The sequence below is a fragment of the Lingula anatina genome, chromosome 8 (genome assembly GCF_051362555.1).
Source record: "Lingula anatina isolate TDL-2025a chromosome 8, LinAna3.0, whole genome shotgun sequence".
NCBI classification, from domain to species: domain Eukaryota; kingdom Metazoa; phylum Brachiopoda; class Lingulata; order Lingulida; family Lingulidae; genus Lingula; species Lingula anatina.
The window spans coordinates 9,475,866-9,498,447 of NC_141774.1; the positions used below are offsets into that span (position 1 = coordinate 9,475,866).

The window sequence follows — 22,582 nt, forward strand, 5'->3', positions numbered from 1 at the left end:
GACGCTTGTAAAATAGACGATCAATTGCGTCGCGTTGTAGCAGCGCGCTGTAACTCTATTTTTAAGGCTATTTCAGTGCTCCCCTTTCAAACAATGCACCCAAATGATCGGCGACCCAGTACAAATTTATTCTCTCAACCTAATTCAGTTTTTATTTGTTTTCATTTTTATTGTTTTCTATGAAAATATTGAATTTTATTTCACGCAGATATATTGATAGCTTTGTACAAGCTCCCGTTTTAGGTACCGAATCGATTCCCACCTGAGGCCGCCTGAAAGCCTCGTTTTGGTAATCGAATTTTCCCACTTACATTGAATAAGTATTGATAATCAAAACGAGGCTGCTGTGGGGAATAGATACTGGGAATGGGCTTACAGGTAGTCAAACATAAAGGACGGTGGAATTTGATTGAATACGGCGTACATAACCTTAGGAATAAGCCGGTAACTGTTTGCAGAACATGCAGGAAAAGGCCTTTCATATATTATTCTATCTCAGGCTGACGGATACGTGAGAAGGAAAGAGAGAACCGCGTCGCGGTTCTGCTTCATCGCCTGATTACTCCACTTTTGCGCTTCTTCTACGATTTGCTGTCTGGAAGACATATGAATTGACTGCTGAACACTTGTTGGAGAAACAACGCCCTCAAAAAGATCGGAAGAATTTCTCCATTCTTGGGTCAAGTTGCAGGGGACGACGATTGTTAACAAGGATAAACGCCGGATAATTAAGTCGGGAAGCCATGTAACAAACTCGACGGGAAAAGAAAAAATCCACAAAAGCACCACAGGACGATACGCAGTTTTTTTACAGGAGTCGATGACGTCATAGACCATAGTGCTGCGCTTCCTGAAAGGACTAACAGTTTTGCCTTACAGTAAGATTAAAATCACGCGTCACGTTCCATTCAGCGTTGTCTTTATTCAGCGGTTGATTAAGGGAGCTTTAACAATATTAAAACCCAGCATGTAGGGGGAAATTCGTACGTTCCTGTCACGTCTTCTCTGTGGCCGCTGCGTTTAATTAAGTTTCATTTTCTCTCGGCCCTCCACGCAACCATGTAGGACATCTTAAAGTGGGAAATTAACCAGAGGAAAGCGATAACCATTCGACGCGTTATCTTAGCGACCACTGCGGCTCCTTTCTTAACGAAATGGTAAACAAGCTTTTAAAGGTGCCCCAATTGAATTATTAGCAATCTCAAGATAGCGGTCCGTTGTTAAAAAAATAAGAGAAAAACAGATCTCACTGAAGGCCAGGAGTCAGTGAAGCAAAGTTTTCTTTAATGGTAATAGTATATCTGTCAGCAAAGCCGCCGCAAACATACGGTCTAGTTACAAAGTGCCATATACAGCTGTATCCTAATATTTGACATCTGTGTATATTCCGAATTCACCTAGATGGATTGTTAGAACTCGAAACGTAAAAAGGTAAGGTCATTGTTTTTTCTTTTTTTACCTGTTATTATTTTAGACGCTTTAACCAATTTAACAATTTACGCCTGCTATTGGGACCAGCACTGTTTTTGAAGTTTTTCCAAATTCTTGTGGAGCAATAATGTGCACTTACGGTACGAAAAACGGCAAGTTAAGATAAAACTCCAATATAACAGTTACATGTAACAGTATGCGCACTCTTTGAAACATGGTGTTAAGGGGGACTAAAGTATTTCGTGGAATCGTCACAGGCTGAATTAATATCGTTAGTTCTTTGAAATATACGTCACAAATGCCCACAGCGACAAGACCATTAGACTTTCTCATTAGACAGTTAACCCGATGTTAAAATTCAGGGAAAAAGTGCAACTGGTCTTTCGTCTCATCTGGAAAAGGAGATGTAGAAAATATTAGGAACTTGACAGGGTGTGAAAGTGATAGGAAAAAACGGTTGACGTCGCCAGGGAAATTTGCACCCAAAGCCGTATAAGCTCCCGTTATCCATTGACCGCCATGTGGAACACGACGAGTCTTTTTCAAAATAAGTAGAATTATCTTGATTGTAAAAATTTTGCAAACCTGAAGAAGTAACTATATTTGGTATTATTCCACCTCTACTAGTGTCTTAAGGTCTATACACTTTATAACACACATTAAAATGAGAAACGCTTTATGATATAATTGGCGTCCAGAAAATAAACAATTATAATTACTTTGTACCAGCAGAGTGATTATAAATTATATGTTTGGTCTGTCAACATATTATTCATTGGTATCAACTTGTTTTTAAAACATGCGTCTCTTAAACGTAATCCGGTACTGTGAAGTCCAGTTTACAACTCTAGATTGTGAATTCTTTTTTCTGACTGTGTGCATTTTTTCGCCTGCCATATCCTTGAATAGAGATCACCACCAACCAGCGCAATGCAGAGGCTAGCTATGTTAGTTATGTCAAACGAGAGGGTTATAAAGTCGATTAAGTGCGTCTTTTTTTCGTGACGCAAAGGTTATATTATCGTTGAAAAGGTGACAAACAGCGCCCCAGCCACGTGGCAGTGTTAACCCCATAGCGCCGGGAACCGCACATATGCGGTTCATTTTAAAAAGTCCTCAGTGCCGGGAACCGCATATACGCGGTTTCTGTGTTTTACATGCTTGTACTGTCCTCTGTCGTCTGTAACAATTCATGCTTCTATCACGAGAATAACTCAATGTTAGTTTTTTGTTTACTACCGGCTTTTGAAAGACGTGTAGCAAGAATTAGATAATGAAAAAGCGATTTATTTCAACCATTGTCGAGGCACTAAGAAGTCAAAATGGCAACGAGAAGTCCGCAGAAATTATGGTTTGAGAAATGTTCTAGTCTTGTTAGAAAATTCAGACTTCGGGGAAGTGTCCTTGATAGATTTTGATACTCCGATAACTTCAAAGATTATGTACCTTTGGCTAGTATGAGTTGTCAGAGAGCAGATTCGGACGTGGGGCTTGATTTATGAAAAACGCTGATGATACTAACGGCAGTAACCAAGCAGACGATAATAGTAATTGGAAGGGCTATATTGCTGATAAAATGACTGTAAACGTTCCGTGGCAAGTGAGGCTAAATGTTGCCTTGTGTGCTGTATCAACATGTCTTTTCCTGCTTGTGCATAAATACAAATGTCATATGTTACGTTGTACTGCATCAACATGTCTTTTCCTGCTTATGTCTAAGTACAAATGACATATGTTTATTTGTGTGCTGCATCTACATATGGCTTTTCCTGCTTGAGTATAAATACAGATGTAATATGTTTACTAGTGCGCTGTATCAACATGTCTTTTCCTGCTTGTGTATTAGAACAAATTCCACGTTTGTTTGTATTTTTATGATGCAATTTTTATTCACGAAAGTGTAATATTTGCTCATGATATTGTTTGTATTCTTGTATACATGTATGATTTGAGTGCAAAACAAAATTTTATGAGTATCCTGGTTCAGTTGATTAAAAAACTATAGAAGAATTATTGAAAAAGGCACTTAATTTACAATCTATTTGAAATTATAAACGTAATTAGGTGGAAGTCTTCCAGTCAGCTAGCCCGCCAGTATTTTGTGCAACTAGCTGACGTGATGAAGGTTTTTAGGTACAGCACGCATCCCAGGAAATTTATTATAACTCAAAAACTAAATAAGATATCTTTCTGAAATTTTCTGACATTATTTAAAATATATTTCGAATCTTTCTGAGAAAATTTCAACAAATTGTTTGGCAAAGTGAAAAAGAATGTGTATGCTGAAATTAAAGTTTTGTTTTTTACTTCTCTTCGAGAAAAGCAAGTCTCATATTTAAACTCCTGCTATTTCTACCTAAGTTAACAAATATGAATAAAACTGATATGACTTTAAAGCTTACATTGTTGGCTTTCTAAAAATGTACAGTTCTTAGGTGTTTTCTAGACAAGTGAATACATTATCATTGCTTAAATGAGGCCGCCTGTAAAATTGAGTGCGTCCGTGTAGAGGGCTCAGGACCAAGGGCACTTTCTAGGTCAGATGCTGTCAGGCGCTATGGGGCTAACAAACTCAAAAGAACCAAACTGATTCGAGTTAAAACGCTGCGTTTTGTGAGCGGTAATACCTTTCTATTCCGTGAATAACGAAACATAAAAAAAAGAAAACAGACTAAAATAAAAGCTTCAGACACAGCTGAAAAAATAGCCGGATTGAAAACACCTGTTTATCTGAGGTTTCTAATAACGGGCATATGTTAGGTCAAGTTATCATTTAAGACTGTATCCTTACCAGATGAGAATAATACCATTAGCACCTAAAATTCCAAACTATTTCTAGGGAATGATTCACGTTTTCGTGCCGACCTTTTCCAACATGCAAAAACAAAATTCACGCCGCGGGGCGTAGGGTATGTAGATTAAGTTTCAACATGAAATATCATTTTACCTGTAGGTAACAATATATAAAAAAAAACGATTAGTTTTAAGCGAAGTTTTGACATCAAATTTGCTAAGTACGTTGGTGAGGTTATTGTACTGCGATGACCTGCTGTGACGCACCGTCATGAGGATGGTCGATCAAATTTCAGTGGAAATACGACTTGCGTTCTAAGAATATTCAATTCTTGCTACCCGAAACCCGCCAGTGCTTCAATTTAGAATCATTATGTGTCACTGATTGCTAAGACCGTAAGTTCAAATGCATTCTCTCTCTCTCTTTCTTCTCAGTAAGAAACGCTTTTGTACATGTAGGCCAGATGATAAACAGTAGATCTACTTAAGTTGTACGGAGAAAAGTGATACCAGGGATGATGTTTCTGCAGTTTAAGCAATTTTTATAAAAGATATCCTTTATGTAAGATATCCTTAAAGAAAGGAAAGGGCGCTTTTTGACTTCTGGCTGAATATGTATCGTTATATGACACAGTGTAACAATTTGTAAGTAATATTTCTAAATTTACATTCCAAATTTTGTACTCTGTAGATTTAGACAATCCAAATATATACACAATAACTACCCTACGTGGATACATCAAACCAAGGAAATATACCGATATAATTCCCTGATCAAACGAACATGTATACAGATGTTCGTCGGAAACGTCATTTTGACCTACTTCCTCCCCTCCCCCCCCCCCCCCAAAAAAAAAGACCCTATTCAAAGTCGTAGCTATTGGAGCTAATTTGTTTAATTGCTGTTTACAAACTGACAGAAATCTTGGTGTTAAGGGCTAAGTACAGTGGCAGAAAAAAGACGACCTTTTCAGGCCCCCTGGGGCCGGCGTTCACCCGGACGGACATTGTCAATATGTCTTTTCTTTAACAAGGCCATAAAAGGGGTTCCTGTTCAGTTCTGAAAACCGTCTCCTTTGTTAGAATTTCATTACATGACGTTGTATTAAAGGACCAATTAGTTGAGGGAAATTTCAAACAAAGTCCGGACAAAAGATTTAGAGAAATAGATCTGCAACGAAAAAGGAAAACATGTAATTTAGTTACGTGCATAAAAGAAAAAAATTGGAAAAGTGGAAAGAAAAATGTAACGAAAAAAAAAAGAAAGCAGGAAAAGGGAAGAACGAAAAAAAGAAAGCAGGAAAAGGGGAAGAAAGAAAGACAGAAAGAAGGAAAGAATGTGATGGAAGAAAAAAGTACCAATTGGTGATGACATACACTACAAGTAAAAAGAATAGGAAAAATGGCATATTAATAAAAAGCACTTCTGAATCACGCCACTGAGATCTGATTTCTCCTGTGTGATATAATGTAATTATGGCATATTAAATTAAGGCTTAACCCAGGGCTTCCATATAACGGTAAGCATCGCTGTTTCCGCGTGCCGGTGCTATATTGTTTATGCTTTATGACTGAACGCTGCCGTACTGTAGCCGATTAATTAATTTGCGAAATGTATCTACATTTAATCAATCATAGTAGAAAACTAGGTAATACATGCAGTTATGGCGAGGTATGCATGTCGAACGAGGCGCATATTTCTTCTTGTGGTTTTATATAAATCCGATCGCTGCCTTGAACGTTAATATCGCAGAAGGGGAAGAGTTACGTCAACACAACGACTCTTGATTTAGGCATCATTTTGGGAGAGATGTTTCTTTTGTCTGATGTTTGACTGGTAGGTATTATAAACGTACATAGTTAGGTTATTTTCTGTGTATGAGCTTCTGTTTCTTCTGTTTATCCTATCTCGCATCTCTTAATAGTGGAGTTCAAGGCATCTTGTAATTAGAAGTACATGTAGGAGAAAACAAACACAAGGATGAGCAAGCCGTGCATGATCCAAGTTGAGGGGATTTTTAATGTTACGCGTTTAGCGTTTTTGTATCGTATTTATTAGTTATTAACTGTTGTTCTCTCTCTCTCTCTCTCTCTCTCTCTCTCTCTCTCTCGTAGGCATACATAGGTATCATTATAATTTCACTGCATTCAAACATTATACGTCCATTTTAAAAATTCTAACATCATGGATCAAACAGAATAATGGGAAATGATTTATTAAGTAACCGTCAATCCTACACATTCTCAGTATACCGGAGCCATGACGTACCTTTATTGCTAAACAAACATAAACAACAGGGGTCGAAACCTCGTATTTACCTTAAATAAACAACAACACCGAGGTTATGTTGATAAACAACAAAACTGGACGATATTAAGTCCACGTCGGAAATATATTGATCTAGCAATTTAGAAAGCGGGAAAAGCAAATAAGCGGGTTTGGATTTATACTGCAGGCACAATGTAGTATGAAAATATTTCTACGCACCTGTTGGGTGGGCTTGTTGTAGGTTTTTGTAGGGGATATGCAGTATATGGGCGTTTCTATTATATTATAGAGCTAATATCGATAATATCCGACTGCGTTATTTTTTGAGACATATTTTTCTATGTGTTTAATTAGTCTTGTTCACTGTCACAAAATTATGATTAGATCGCCAGAAATATACATACATACATTCCGCATCATTGCACGGGCCCAAATGAAAAACAAAAACACAGTCAACTGCATATAATCACCACTGCATATATGTACGAGTACTAGTACCTTTTCCGTTTGACTTGAGAACGCATTCTATACCACTGCGCGCTTAATTTTTCTTACGCACCGAGACGGACTGTTTCACGCTAAACTTCGTTATTATCCTAACATTTCCCAAATACGCAACCTTCCACAGAGCACCATTAATTTATAGAAGAAGTTAAAGTTGTTCCAATGTGTTCACAATGCCTCCACTCATCCGAAACGGCGTGAAATGTGACACGGCCACTGATATGTGCTCTTTCTACGTAATAACACGCTTCAATGCCCCCTGGTGGCGAGAGTATTACGTCACACTCGATGGCTAGACATGTTTGGGGCTGACTACTTAAAGTGGCCACAGCAAAGAACACTGTTAAAATCTTTTATATATTAATACGTGAGGTGATAGGGGGAAAGCGGAAGAACGTCCAGTCACTGCGCGGGAGACCTTTGGGCAGAAAAAAAGCTGACGGTTTTTTTTTCCAAAAGGTAATTGATATATTTAGAGATCGATACGGGATATGTCCCAAAAGTGATTTAGAATAATGAAGACGGGACTGCTGTAAGCATTCTTAAAGCATAGGCCTACGTTGGCAGAGCGCACGAGTATAATCTTCAGTTATTCTTCTGACTGCTGTGGTATCTCTCTTTTATTTTCGATACTTTTGTAGCACTGATTGATGCACCTTTTATTTAATGCTCTGAGATTTGGGGATAAACGATTGGAAGATATTAACGGCGTTTTAAACGGCACAGGCCTGTATGGAAATCTTATATTGTGAAAAAAGTAATATATATATATATATATATATATATATATATATATATATATATATATATATATAGAGAGAGAGAGAGAGAGAGAGAGAGAGAGAGAGAGAGAGAGAGAGAGAGAGAGAGAGAGAGAGAGAGAAGGGAAAATATAAGAGGTAGAGTTACGGAGACCTTACACGAGCACGGCAATTGTTAGTTGGTGCTCAGTGGACTGCCTTGATTAATTCACATCATCGATATATTCCCCATATCATGCGAAGAACCGATATATATGACATTGGTATTAAAGATGACTCAGTATCAAACAAGATTCCGAGAAAATCGAGTAAGAATTAACTTAATCGCAGAGTAACAAACTGGGTAAGAAGATAATAGACAATATTGGGAGAAAGGCGATTATTTTGATACCTTTGGTCGATATCAAGTAATTTGATGCTACACGTCTGTGGGATAATTTCGGTTTATTTTCTAGGCTTCTTAGTATACTGCATGGTCAAATCACTCTATCTTTGTGGATATTCTGTTTCCGAATGCACCCTTAGAGGTAGAGGATAGATAGATAGATAGATAGATCCCATTCCCATGCCTAGATCGATCTAACAGAATCGACCCATCTCCGAGGGAATTCTTGCTAAATTTCTCTCAGCTTAAGCGGCTTAGATGTCTGGCACGCCTACTGAAGTGTTAAACGATAGTTAAGAACCCCCTAACAGCTTCAGTAGCCATGACAGACATCAGAGCCGCTTAAGCTGAAAGTAATTTAGCGAGAAACCCTCGGATAGGGGTCGATCCTGCTAGATCGACCTAGATTTTGGAACGGGGTCATAGTTTAAGGAGTACCAAATGGACGAGAATGCTCAATGCCCATGCGAGATTCATAACCGATATTTCGTACGTGTCACAACTCCATGAAGTAGGCCTCCTATAATGGTTCGGATGAAGGCCGATTTTTTTATCTAAAAGTAAACACATAAAACTTTAAGATCTTTCAGCGTTCTGCGTTTGTAATTTTCGTCTTCATTAAGAAACCATTGAAGCACTTAGGGAAATCGAGAGCTTAATTCAATATTATCAGAGTATATTCATTGAGTGCATCCATTTTGCTCGAACCTAACTGAATTATAATTAGAAATGCGTCAATAACAAATGAGCTATAGAATCCGTAACGAGGTTGAAATGGACTTACAACTTTGTGATGCAATTTTCCGTAACTAAAAGTGGTTTGGAAATGTATTATGCTACTGGCTCGGTTATTTGCGAATTCAGCAAATTTTTGTCAAAGTCGTCTTGCCGGTTTGTGAGGAATGGTAATCCACTAGTCCGTTCCCCATTACTTTGTACAGGTGACATTAGTCCCAAAAGGGTATTAGTAACACCAATACTATCCCAAAAAGCCAAAGCGCTTCCTGCACAATCCTTTATTGACCCAACCTTAAAGAACATACTGGTAGTTTGCTGTTGCAAAAGATTGATTTCGTGTCACACGGATGTAATGTTTAATTGATATTAGTTCTTGTGCATCCCCTACTGACTTGAACGATACAGTTCACTTTGACGGGTATGCAGGGAAGTCAAAAACAAAACTGAAAGTGCTTTACAGCCTCCTGACGTTATACTACCTGTCGCTGTGTCTGTGTGTGTGTAGGATGGGGGTAGGGGGTTACTGTCGGCAAAGCCCCCCCCCCCCCCCCCCCCCCATTTAACAGGGACCGTACCGAGACCAATAGAAGGTTTAATTTCATGTTATCGGGAACTTATCGAAGGGAAATAGCGCCTATGGCACCACCACGAAAGCTGCGTCCCTGCTCAAACTTCTGACACCTCTTTTTAGGTAATCTGACCATAAAACGATGCTCCATTCATATGACACCCAGGCTACATGCCGGACCCTCTCCAGGGCCAAACAGATTATTTTCACTACGTATTTACCGATATTAGTTATCTCCTGCCTACAAAGTACCCTCTACAAGGCCCGCGGATAATAGTGTACTCTTCTCTATCACAGAGAACAAAATGACCGTCTATTTATCTAAAAACATATTTGTAAATATCTAGTGAAAAATCTATCTCTGACCCTGGAAGAGGGTACGTACTAGGTAATACTGGGCACATCTCTCTGCACAGCAACGACGTCATCATCCACTGCTCTCTGATAGAGACGAGACACACCCTACTGGTATCTGCTATAGCATAATGACGTCACTGCACAGTTATATACTAAGGGCGAAGGGACCGAAGCTGCTATACCAAAGAAGAAAATATCGTGTTTATAGGTCAATATTTTCGGTCATTAAATTCCGTACTCCGTGACATATTGAATTAAACACTAAACACTAAAGCGCCATACGATTTGTTTGTATTGCTAATCTTGGACGCCCTGATACAAAAAAGTTCTGAAATAAATCGTCGGGCATAAACATCCACCAATTCTGTGCTAATCTCTGGTATTTATTTACTTCAAACATTAGGGTCCGTTGACACAAAATGACCGATTAACTGGACATAAATGGCCGCCACATGTGCGCCCACTCTCTGTTTCATTTGGTCATTTTACGCTTATGCATCCGCATGTTTTCACTCATACCCTTCAGTTGGTATTCCGGCTACTGTGACAAGTAATTGAACTGAATAAAATGCTTATAAAAGCGTGAACCAGGAATGAGGTATGAAGATTATTTAACAGGACTATTATTAGCACCATTGGCCGGTGCTATACAGCATTTTTTTCCTTTGCGCAAATTATACGCCTTTTCTGTCCCTTCTCTTTAAGTACAAGAATGTGTTGATACAATTTCTTCATCTTCTTCAACTTCCGATTCTTAATAGAATTCTTCTCATTATTATTATTATTATTATTGTTGTTGTTGTTGTTTTGGTGTTTTTATAAGATCCTAAGGGATATCTGATACCAGTGTTTCATGGTACATTTGTATACACAGTAAAACGATACAGTCTTTACTTTTAAACCAATCTGGTGGCGCTGCCTGAATGAGCAGAGTTTTCTTGTCTTGATTTGTTTCCAGCTGCTAAAACGAGAATGTCAAACAGACATTTCTTATTCATGCTGTTGATGGGTATGACGCACTTATATCTAAAAGATGTATACATCCAACTGTCACGGCGGACCCAGGGGACCCAGTTATTTCATTAAAAAAAACTTTTTTTTAATGGCACAGTCTTCGTTGAACCCGATCTTCTTTTTTCTCCTGATTGAAAATTGAAATTGTTTTTTTCTGTAATCACATATGAAAGCATACATCAATTCATACAAGGACAGTAGGTGTATTTACAAAAGAACCGCCCGATGTTTATAATACATTCTCTACATGATACTGTCATGAGAATGAAGATTTACTGATATCAAATCAATAGAATAGATAAATTACCGTCTGGATATTGAGGAGGAAACAACAAGATGCGCTTATCAATATCAGCCATGTGGTGACCCTAAACTGTTTGAATTTGTTACTGGTCAGTGCCTTTCAAAATATGGCCGCATTCACAACCAAAGTTGATCCGTGGACTAACAGATCCGCGTGTCAGTCCGCTGACTAAAAGATCCCTGGATCAAATATGGCCAAACCACTTGAAAGTATGCCATGTATTCCATTAGGGGAATATATCCAGTGTCTATAAGGGGATAATGCTGCAATTTTGAAGTAGGTCGGCCATATTAGTTCTGCGGATCAACTAGTTCTGAATGCGCCGTATTTTCACACGAGGGGTTAAACAAGTACCGGGACGTTGCCTCTGACGTAATAATTTTATTAAACCTATAAAGAAGAATTGATAAATTACCGTCTGGATATTGAGAGAGAGAGAGCCAAAGATTTCCTGGATTTATTCACCTTGTTTATTTGCCTATTAACATAAAGTCAGTTTGGCGGAGGTGTCTTCCTGCTGGGCTGACAACTTTTTCATGTCTCTGGCTCACGGTTAAAGCATCAAACCCCCGTCCTATGGATTCTCCCTGAACAGATAGTCCAGGCAACTTTGTAGCAATTTTCATTCGGACATTATTACTTGCGGTAATGAAATTTATAAATCGACCGACTAAAACTATCATTTCCATAATCGATTGTAGGAGTCGCCACTGGGGTCGTAAGGACACCAAATGCATGCAAGATAGTCCAGTAATTGAAAAAGCAGACGATCATCGGAACAGTTGAAAACCACTGAAGCTAGCCACAGAAGGTCTTCCCGATCGGATATTTAGAAAATAATCGAGGTAAGTGGACGTAATGGATTTTCCATTTGTTTTGATAATCATCCAAAAATACACCGCGACGGGAAAGAGCAAGTTAATCTACTTCCTGCCTAAGGTTAAATGAAAGTATTGGTGTAACTAAACTTTAATGAGAAGCGATGAAAATCGTCTGTAAAAGAGCAATATATCTGATTGAAAAAAAGACTTAGTTTCACAAATTCTAAGAACCTGGAATTGGGTAATGTTTTATTTACGGAAAATACGCGAACACGAGGGACATTTTGGCGTCCGTGCGTGCCTCGGGAAATAAACGCGGTCTTGGGGAGGAAATAAACCTGTCTAGGAACAAAAACTCCGTCAACTTCGAACAACGTTCAACGGTTATCAGTAGCATACATACCATGGCCAGGGCTAGTATCCCTATCTGCTAGCGGCGTGGTTTTACGATGTTTCTCAGAATCAGTTTTGAGTTTTATTCTTATAAGTTTTTGTATATATTATTAAAGCGCGAATACACAATGCGTGTGGTATGTAACAGACTGGATAATGGCTTTGTTATATCCTGGTTGTTTGCCGTGTCTTTTATCTTATAATCCGACAGTGGTTTTCTAATTGCAAATAGCAAAAAAAAAAAAAAAAAAATGATTTAATATATCTTGGCTGATTGCTAGATCCAAGTTTTTAAACACGCTGTGGACTTATGAGCCCAACTCTAATAAAAATAAGTTTTGAATCACTTTAATTACTCAATAACATACCCTTGACTGGTGAATCAAGATTATTTGCTTTCCGCCCAAATTGCACGTTGTTATAGACTTGAACTATGTAATGTGTCTACATGTATAATGATGGAATACGAAACCATCAACCCAAACTTAGTTTATAATGAACACTGGCGCAATAATCTATATAGGAAAAAAATATGGTCTAGGACATGGAAAAAACCGATAAGCAATTGGAGAGGTCAGCCAAAACCCTGCTGACCTACATAACGTCATTAAGATACACTTTTTAGAACGCGTTTGTTAAATTGACTTACTCCAACTTAATGGTGACCGTGACACTTTAAGAGCAAACTCCAGACAAAAATTTGAAGAAACTGGTGGTCAGAAGGACCTGCACTACAAGAACTCCCCCCCCCCCCAAATTCTGTTGTGGTCCGAGCGAAGTATTTTATTTCAATGACCTGGCAATTTTCTCTTGTCTGGTGAAGTGCAGTATAATCGTTACGTATTCTTGTATTAAAAAATGTTAAGGGAACGTCTACACACTAAATGCAGTGTTTATTTCCTTAAATATCAAGTCAACGGTATCTTCAGTACGGTACATTGACCCATGTTCACAGACTTAATCTGCCGTGTTATGGAGTATCACTTTTTATGCCTATATTAGTTACAGTTTATGTGATATGATTTTGAAAGGAAATTGCCATTTTTGATTCCACTGCGATGACTTGTCGTAGTTTCTTTCGGACAAAATTAATGTATGTAGCCAAATGTTCACAAGCACAACGAAGCTCTGTTTTTGCTCAAAGGTAAATAAGATAAAGTCCGTATGACTGCAAATTGTCACTTTTACAACACGATTGGGCAGCGTCTAAGACCCCATTCCCAGAGATTAGATCGATCCAACTAGATCGACCTAACTCCCTGGGGGTTCACGCTAAATAGCTGTCAGCCGAGCGGTCAAGAACGTTAATTACCCCCTTACAGCTTGTAGTGGGCGGGACGGACATTTAAGTCGGATTATCTGACAGTAATCTAGTGAGACTCCCCACGGGGACAGATCGATCTAAAATCTATGGGAATGCGCCCTAAGTTATTGTTACAAACAGTTATATGAAAGTGAATGACACGCCTCCTCTTGTTTCCAACATAGTCGTTTAACCACAGACTTTTCTGAATTCTACTCTACTCAGGAGTAGGTGTGTCATTCTGTTAAGCTGATTGCACTCAGCGAGAGTACCTTCATAGTTGGATCGATTTACGTAGACCGATAGTGCCTATGAAAATGTGACCTGTTTGTCATTGCTGCAGTCTTGTTTGTATGAAATGTTTTGTGACATTTGTCACCGTGAAATGGAAAATAATAATTTCATCTCTAATTCTCAAAAATTTCATCACTTTGGTAAGAGTGTAGTGTCTGTCTTTGTCTGTGAGGGGGGGGGGGAGGAATTGTGACAATTGGATTGTACTGTACTGGCAATATTATTATTAAATAGGTTCCCTGTGGCATTAAGGGCTCATTTAAAATGCAATTTCTACGTCAAGTTTCAGAATACTTAATCGAAATTTGTCCCAGAAAAATAAGCAGTCTTTGAGTAATTTTGATGGGGCTAATCCTAGAACGCATTTAGAGCAGCAGACTAACAGACCAGCGGATCAAATATGGCGACACACTTAAAACTTGCCGCTTATTTTTCGATTAGACACTGAATAGATTCCCCGCTTTCAAGCGGGTCGGCCATATTTGATTAACAGATCTGTTAGTCCCCTGTTCTGAATGTGTTCCTATTAAGCATAATTAGATTCAGATTTCTGCTCAGCGCATTCTTATTTGAACTTGGGTAATGTATAGTACCTTACCTCAACCAAAAATATCTATAATTCTCTTCAAATTTATTAATAATGATAATAATAATACTAATAATAATTTATTGAGCACTGGAATGTTTTTACATTTAAAGGCTCTCTTACTACTATGTATTATATATATTAATTGCCCGTTCTTATTGGCAACGAGGGTTTTTCTGGTAGAGTGAGACCACGATTATCGTGCTTATGGGTCTGTGAACAGGTGTTAATGGGTGAGAACGGATTAATACTGTAATCAGCGACCCGTAGTTAAGACACATGCCCCTGGGCTGAATAAATATTCTAAATATTATCTTAGGCCTCCACTGGGAGTGTAATTGATTCTCCCTGTCATAAGAATAACACTTACTCGTATTGGTATGATTGATTACAGTTGAGTTATGGCGGTATGCTATGCCCCCAGATTAAGTTTAGGAACCAGCCCGTTTTCGTAAGGTCAGGCACGCTTGGGTTGGTTCTCTGCTTAGGTTAGTCACAGCGTTTTGAGCACGAAGCCAGTGAACCGTTCTGACGGAAAGGTTTGCGTGCGTTTTTAACGGGGCGAATTGAATAGACTATGAAGTTAATAGCTTGAGGGCTTACGTGTACTGTATTGGGCTCAAAAATTGCTTTAAAATAACACGAGGAAAATGACTGCGCCATAACTAGTGCAAATGTCATCGTATATGCAATGAGTTAGAGATCATCCTTGTCTTCAAAGCGCATCGAAGTGCTATCACATGTACGCGTAATTGTTCAACCGACTGTCCTGGCTATTTTTTTATCTGAAGCCGATTACTAGTAGACACAATTTTCCACACCTTATCAATCACCTATAATCGATCAATTATCTCCAGTTAGAACTAGAACAGACGAGCTTTACATAGAACTATACAGTTAAGAAACGTACCACTGAGGTCACTTGCAGAGGGATTGGTGTTTATTGAAATAAATTCACTTTCAGGGATATTTTATGAACCGTTTCTCAATAACACACAAACGTGCCCCCGGGGGACGCCGTAGGAGGACGTTTAATTATCTTTCACCTAGGGTTAACTGCTGAGGACGAGATACATGTATGAGTATTGGTTTAGACGGTGATTTATCAAAGCGTCTGCTAGCTGCAACTGCGTCTGTTTTTCTTCCCTCTCTCTGTCTGCCAATCTCTCTCTCTCTCTCTCTCTCTCTCTCTCTCTCTCTCTCTCTCTCTCTGTGTGTGTCTGACTGTTCGTCCGTTCACCTCTCTGTCAGGATTGTTCCCAGAACAGATAATGTAATATGTTTATACTCATAATTTAATGTACATCACATGACCCTATTATGCATGCATATTTTTAGAGACATCCCCAGGCAACTTGATGTATGATTATATATACATTGTACCATCATTAGCTGATCCCGTTCGCCTTGGATTTCTGTCAATTGGAATTAATATTCTATTACCCGTGGTGCCCAAAAGTGATTAACAGCAAATTAACTTTAATTGAAGATAACGAGAGATGACGAGGCCAAGAAAAAACGCCAATGTTCTTCTGAGATAATGTCAACATCGGTATATGCACTGTATACAGTATACATGTAGTTATCTACAAATACATGTATCGGTTATATGTACAGGCCCGTAGCCAGCAATTTCAGAGGGGGAGTTCTTTTTCTGAAAAAGGGGACCTTTTACCATGAAACCTCCGTAAAGCTAGTTAAAATTTTACCTTTACCCAGAAAAAATTAAAGGGGATTCTTTTGAACCCCTTCACCCTCCCTGGCTACGGGCCTGAGGAATATATACACACATGAATAAAATCAACATCTATATCTATATCTGTCTTAATGGTAACTGCCCAAGATGATTTGCTTTCCTATGGCAGCAGCTATCCAAATCCTTAAAAACAAACTTATGTATTCTGTGCTATAGGCCAGATGAGGGGTCAGGTCATTTCCATTCATCAAATCTTGCTGGACAGCAGAGTAAGGCTCTCTTCCCATAGATTTTAGATCGATCTATCCCCGCGGGGAGTCTCACTAGATGCTTTCAGATAATCCGACTTAAATGTCCGTCCCGCCTACTACAAGCTGTAAGGGGGTAATTAACTTTCGTGTCCGCCCGGCTGACAGCTATTTAGCGTGAACCCCCAGGGAGTTAGGTCGATCTAAAGTAGGTCGATCTAATCTATGGAAATGGGGTGAAAATGTATAGAATTAAATAGACTGAGAGATATCTTGTGAAAAATCAATACGCGGTCTTAAAATTTAGAACTCCAAATTGGGGATAGGCCGTTCCCTTCTTAACGGTCTAAGAAAGGGTATATCTTGGCGTTCAAGGAGAAAATTAATGGAATTTTCAGGATATTTTATTTCACTCAATTATTTTATTTTACTCACAACATTTCATTTCATTTATTTAATTATCTTACATCATATTTACTTAGTTTTTATCTCATATTAATTAAATCATATTGCTAATTAAATATATGATACTTATTGCATGCCTTTTATGAAAGATATTTGGCCCGAATTCCGATCAATTCTCTGAGCAGGGATCGAGTCTCAAACCGTTCTACTTCAAGTTAATTAACAAGCACCGACCTTCACAAAAAGTTAAGTGGACTTGACAAGGACGCGTTGTCATGTCCCCCTTTCACCTCGTTCTGCTCGGCCAATCACTTTACGTCTTAATTACATTTTTTAGAATTTGGTTCCGGTTTCATCTGGAGGTATAAGGGTGTTCTTGAATTCAGAAGTCAATACTGTCCAAGATATCTGTTTTTAATATGGAAATAGTATTGTTTACGTTGATGTTGTATTTGGAAATGTCTGATAAAAGGTATCCTATGTACATTTAATTGACTAAAATCGTTGTGGTCCCTTACAACAGTTTCCATTGGGGTCCTACAGAGCATATTCTCAAGATAAGAATTCTATAAAACATATTCCCAAGATAGGAGTCCTACAAGACATATTCCCAAGATAGGAATCCTACAGGACATATTCCCAAGATAGGAATCCTACAGGGCAAATTCCCAAGATAAGAGTCCTATAGGACATAATTCCAAACCTTATCCCTCATTTATCGTGGCACATTTTTTTTTTCTGAAAGAAATTTCGACAATCTAGATATGAAAGTGACAGACAGAGAGAAGATAAAGAAGACAATTAAAAGCCCATTAAGTGTCTTTTGCAATGCTTGGATTTATAAGATTGGAAGATGAAATTATGCATTCGAACATGTGCACTTGCTCGCAACTGTGTGGGTACAGAAAAGTGGTGCCAGAAAGTTGGTGGAGGACTGTTTTTTTCTTTATTTCTCAGCATATCTTTCGTGAAATAAAAGAAAACAACGAAATGCCAAACGAAAAACAACAGCACAGCACGCACTACATATGTTTTAAATCAAATAATCTCGGATAAATGTGCCCCAAGGGAGCTGGATTGAGATTATAAGGAGGACGCGGTTCAATGCTTCCAAAGGCAGAATTATAAGGCGCACGACATGGAGAATTACAGTACACTTTAAGTTCAAAGTACCGAGGAGCTGGTGGTTCTAGAGTTTTGAGAATGTTGGTGGGAGGGGGGGGGGTCAAGGGAACAGAAATCATTTCATTTAAGTTAATTGTAAGTTTTTTTTCTGTTTATGGGTTCACCCTTACTCCCACTGTTGTTTTTTCTTTCTTTCTTTCTTTCTTTCTTTCTTTCTTTCTTTCGTTTTCCTGTTTTATTTTAGTTTTTTTTCTTCCGTTGTATTCAACATACAGTGTACCGGTACATGTACAAGTATATGGCTTCCATGGTTTCTTACAAACTGTATTCTCATCTCTATCTGAAGTTAATATCTGGAGACTTAACCAGACAACAAGTTGCCATGATGTTTCCCATGAGTCTGAGAAAATGAACTTCATATATAATTCACAAGTTGTGGGACTTGATTGTTTTTGTTGTTTCGTGTATATGCAGTGATCTCGGCGGATCTACTAGTACTACATGTACATGTATTCTCAGTAGTAAGGTGATAGAAAAAGTGATTCGGTCAGGATCAAAGGCCAAAATAAATTCAGGGACATTTTCATTTTTTTGCCTCTAGCAGAAAATTCATCTTTCTATATATGGATATATTTAAGTATTCCAAATCTTTTCTTTTCTTTCCTATCTAACAGTGTTAGTTATAACTTTATGTAGTTGTGAGAATATCTGCCCGGAAGTTGCAGCGTCTCTCCAAATCGAGGCTGTGTACGTCAGTATTTTAAATCTCAAGTGAGAAATCGGGAGTTCCGAGTGTTTTTTCGCTTAGTGATAATATCCTAGAAGACGGTCAAAAAATTACCGGAATTTGCGATGGATACTTCTTCGTGAACCTTTCGTCAGTGAAAAAAAAAACGTCAACCTGCTGGTATAACCCTTACGAAAGTTTTCTATAGAACTCCGTGTGAGTCTCTAGGTTTAATTTCTACAGGACCTTAAGGGAATCCACAGGGATTCTATTGGACGCCAATCGGACGACCTATAGGAAACAATACTTACGAGACTATAGGATTTGGCGGCAATTTCCTATAGGCAATTTCCGTAAGGGAAAGTATCGTGTGGAAATCAAAAGTCCATGTTGAATGTCTTAATTAAGTGCAGCGTGGTCACAATGCCATTAGGGAAAAACGACGAACGCGGTTTTGTCCCATGGTTCTAAAAGATCGTGATTAAAAACGAAAATTAAATCCAAACAAGAGTTATGCATACGCAAAGGTCTCCAATGTCTTAACAAAGGTCATCGGCTCTGTTTGTGTCCATGTGGGCTGCCTGGGTTCTGAAATCTTTTGGGAGAAATCGGATATTGTTGACCTAATGACCATATAGACAAGGGTGTTATTCTGGGGGTTATGAGGACTCGTGCGCTCGATTAAAGAACACGACATAAGCGCATTTAGGGTCAAGAAGGCCCAAAAAAACTCGCGCCAAAGTACCCCATTGTGGGTTTCTGTTTGATGTGGTTCGACCTCTTCTCTATTTTAACCTGACCTTGCTTACGCAAAATGGTTTCCACTTTCTTTTCAGGTCGTGATACTGAATGTAGAATCATCTTTTTAAAGGATCGCACTTTATACCACGCAAGGATTAAAGATACGCAATCTGCCTCTCGGTATATTTAGGTATTGTCATGTTTGGTCTTGAACATAATGGTGGTCGGCAAACATCGGAACATAGCAAATAAGACCAAGAAAATTCTTACCAATTTTTTTTTCTATATACATTTGCAGAGTTTTCATGCATCATTTAAATAATTCGTGGATCTAATTTTTCATGCGCGTCGGAAAGCCACAAGCGTTCGCTTAAATTAATCAGTTGATAGATGGAGAGACGCGTTCCAATTTTTCTGATGTCTCCGGAGTAAAGTGCCCGGATGAGGAATACGTCGTCTGGTTCGAATGCTCTCCTTGTAGCTATCTCTGGCGTTGGATAATTGTGCATAATCGAAGTGCGATAAATGAGAATTGAGTTCGTTGACATTTCACTGGCCAGCCTCCGGGGTAGAGATCTGCCATTATGATGTCGTTTTGGGTCTTTGGGGAACCATATATGATTTTTTTTTTTTTTTTTGTAAATTCATTGGTATTTCATATACATCGTAGTGTTAGTGATTCCCGAATATATTTATTGATTGAAATGGAATTGAAACATTTAGGGAATCGAATAAGCTATATGAATCCTGTTGTTGAACATCAGATAATTGATTGTATATGAATATCATACTTGCCATGCTTTTTAATAGGTGAACATTGTTTTGATCAGTTGAAGCGATAATGGCCGCCCGCTCTCTCTCTCCCACTCCACCCTCGTCTCCAACGTATCAGTGTAAAATGGCCCTGCTAAGGTTATTGGGATCGATCGTCGGATATTTTCTCCAAAAACGTGGTAATTGCAGAAACAAAAAAGGCACGCACACTGTCAAATACTATCGCGTACACATACGCTCGTGTGCATACAGACTGGCATATGTATATAACGTCTTTGATGTACACGTGCGTTCGAGCGTGCACAAATGTACATTTATGTATGCGTGCGCGCATAGACATATGCGCAATCATGCAAACACTAAAACACTTTCTTCAGATTCAAACATAAAAACACACATACAAACACACGCATGAACGCTCACACACACAAAAACATACAAACACACACGCACGCACATATACACACGTAGGACGAGCACTGGGTATGACGCAGCTTGAAAAAGGAACTGGTCTTTGAAAAAATAAGAATCAGGCTCGTTATTTATTGCTATCATCAGTTTGCCAAATACCAATGTCGTATATGACTAAGATGGTTAATGCTCATGACAATCTATCGATTAAGAACTGCTTTCTCCGTGAGACATCTATCAATTATCCTAGCGGACGTCGGGGAGCACTCAGCGGCGTACTTCAGACGGCTTGTGTACAAAATGGAGGAACAGAAATGTAATTTTCTGGTCTTTCAAGCATTGTTTTCTATATCTTCTTGCACAAGAAACCGACCAATTATATACTGATATCTTTAATTGGTTTTTCAGTCATCACCCACCGATATCATACCTCCTTAGGTTTCGCCAGTGGGTGTTTAAGTTAATTGTGTAAAAAAGAAAAAAAAAGCGATTTGATATTATTGTATTTACTTTGTATCTCCTTAAAGAACTACTTCATGGGGGCAAAATAATGAACACGTTTCGTTATCGGTTTGATCTATATTTCCAGCAGTCGCACACAGTTCTGACCGGCATGAGGAAGAATTCACCTCCATGGGGAGTGCAATGATGAACACAACGGAATTAAATTCATATTTAAAACTACCGGAAGTGTGGTTTGTCCTTTCTTGGGACGTTATGTGCCTTCTTTTTGTCTTCCTTTCGTGAAGGTCCATATCTACTAACCGCAGATCCCAAAATAGTAGTGACCATGATCACCATGTAGATAATCGCTCAGTCTCTCTGTTTTTTAACCCCATAGGACCCAGTTAATGCTGGCCCATAAAGTTCTGCTGTGCCCAATTAATTCTGTGAGCTAGACTTGAAAAGCCGGGTCACTTCAGTAAATTGGACATAATTTATTTGTTTGCCTTTATTACCCATACAAAGTACACATTTTTAAAAAGCCAACATTTCAAGCTAAATAAAAATAGAATTACATTTAAATTCAACGCGCTGTACAAAGAATTATGGCCGGTTAAAAACTACATTTTCATTTGATAATGGGTGAAATAAAACAAAGTTGATTTATCTTATGCACATCAATTTTTTATTTCTCCATAAATTTGCCTGAAAATTCACAGAGATGATGTCAATTATAGTAACTTTCAATTCAGGAAATTTCAGCAAGTTATCTCCATTAATTTCCAAGTTATGCTCGTTTTGCTACCAGGTATACCTACTTGAGCCAGCTTTTCAGCTCACCTAAACATCGTGGCCAGAGCTGAATAGAAGTCAATTTTTAACACCATCTATGACAAAAACATCTTTAAAACTTTTATCATGAATAAAGGAATATCTTCCTCTCTGTCTATATCATTGTCACTCGAAAACACCTGATCAGTGTCTTAGTTTTCAATCATTTCAATAACAGTATCCATTCGCAGGCCTCTTCCGTAGTGAGAAGTCGCCATTTTGATTTTACTTTCTTCAGCTAAGTCTAGGAAATAGCCGATTTCTCGCTCATATATATTTCTATCGTCCTTTACATCATAAATAAATGAATATCATCGTCACTGTCTATGTCACTGTCACACGAAAACTTCTCATCAAAGTCCGGGTTTTCAATCATTTCAATAACAGTATCCCTTCGCAGGTCCCTACCGTAGCGAGGAGCCGCCATCTTGATTTTACTTTCTCCACCTAAGTCTTGAAAATCGCCGTTTTCTCGCTCATATATATTTCTATCACCTTTAAAAATGGTGGCAATGAGAGACAAGAAACATACCCGGATGTTAAACTATATATCATTTTATGACTCACGATACAAAAGAGTACAGAAGACGATCTTTCCAAGATACGCACATATGCGGTTCTGGGCGTTTGGGGTAAGCGATAATTGAACCGCACATATG

General features: G+C 38.5%; 1 protein-coding gene across 4 annotated transcripts in view; it reads left to right on the top strand.

The window, feature by feature from the left end:
- The first annotated feature begins 337 nt into the window (after positions 1-337).
- Positions 338-22,582, top strand: part of LOC106160672 (glycine receptor subunit alpha-2) — a 45,871-nt gene continuing 23,626 nt past the window's right edge. Inside the window, exons 1-2 of one of the 4 annotated variants that reach the window (XM_086994240.1) lie at positions 338-1,431; positions 11,826-11,969. The gene's annotated coding sequence lies outside the window, so the exon portion shown is untranslated. Of the gene's footprint in view, positions 1,432-5,885; positions 6,062-7,331; positions 7,457-11,825; positions 11,970-22,582 lie in introns of those variants that run through there. The other 3 variants (XM_086994241.1, XM_013537336.2, XM_086994242.1) reach the window with 3 other exon arrangements.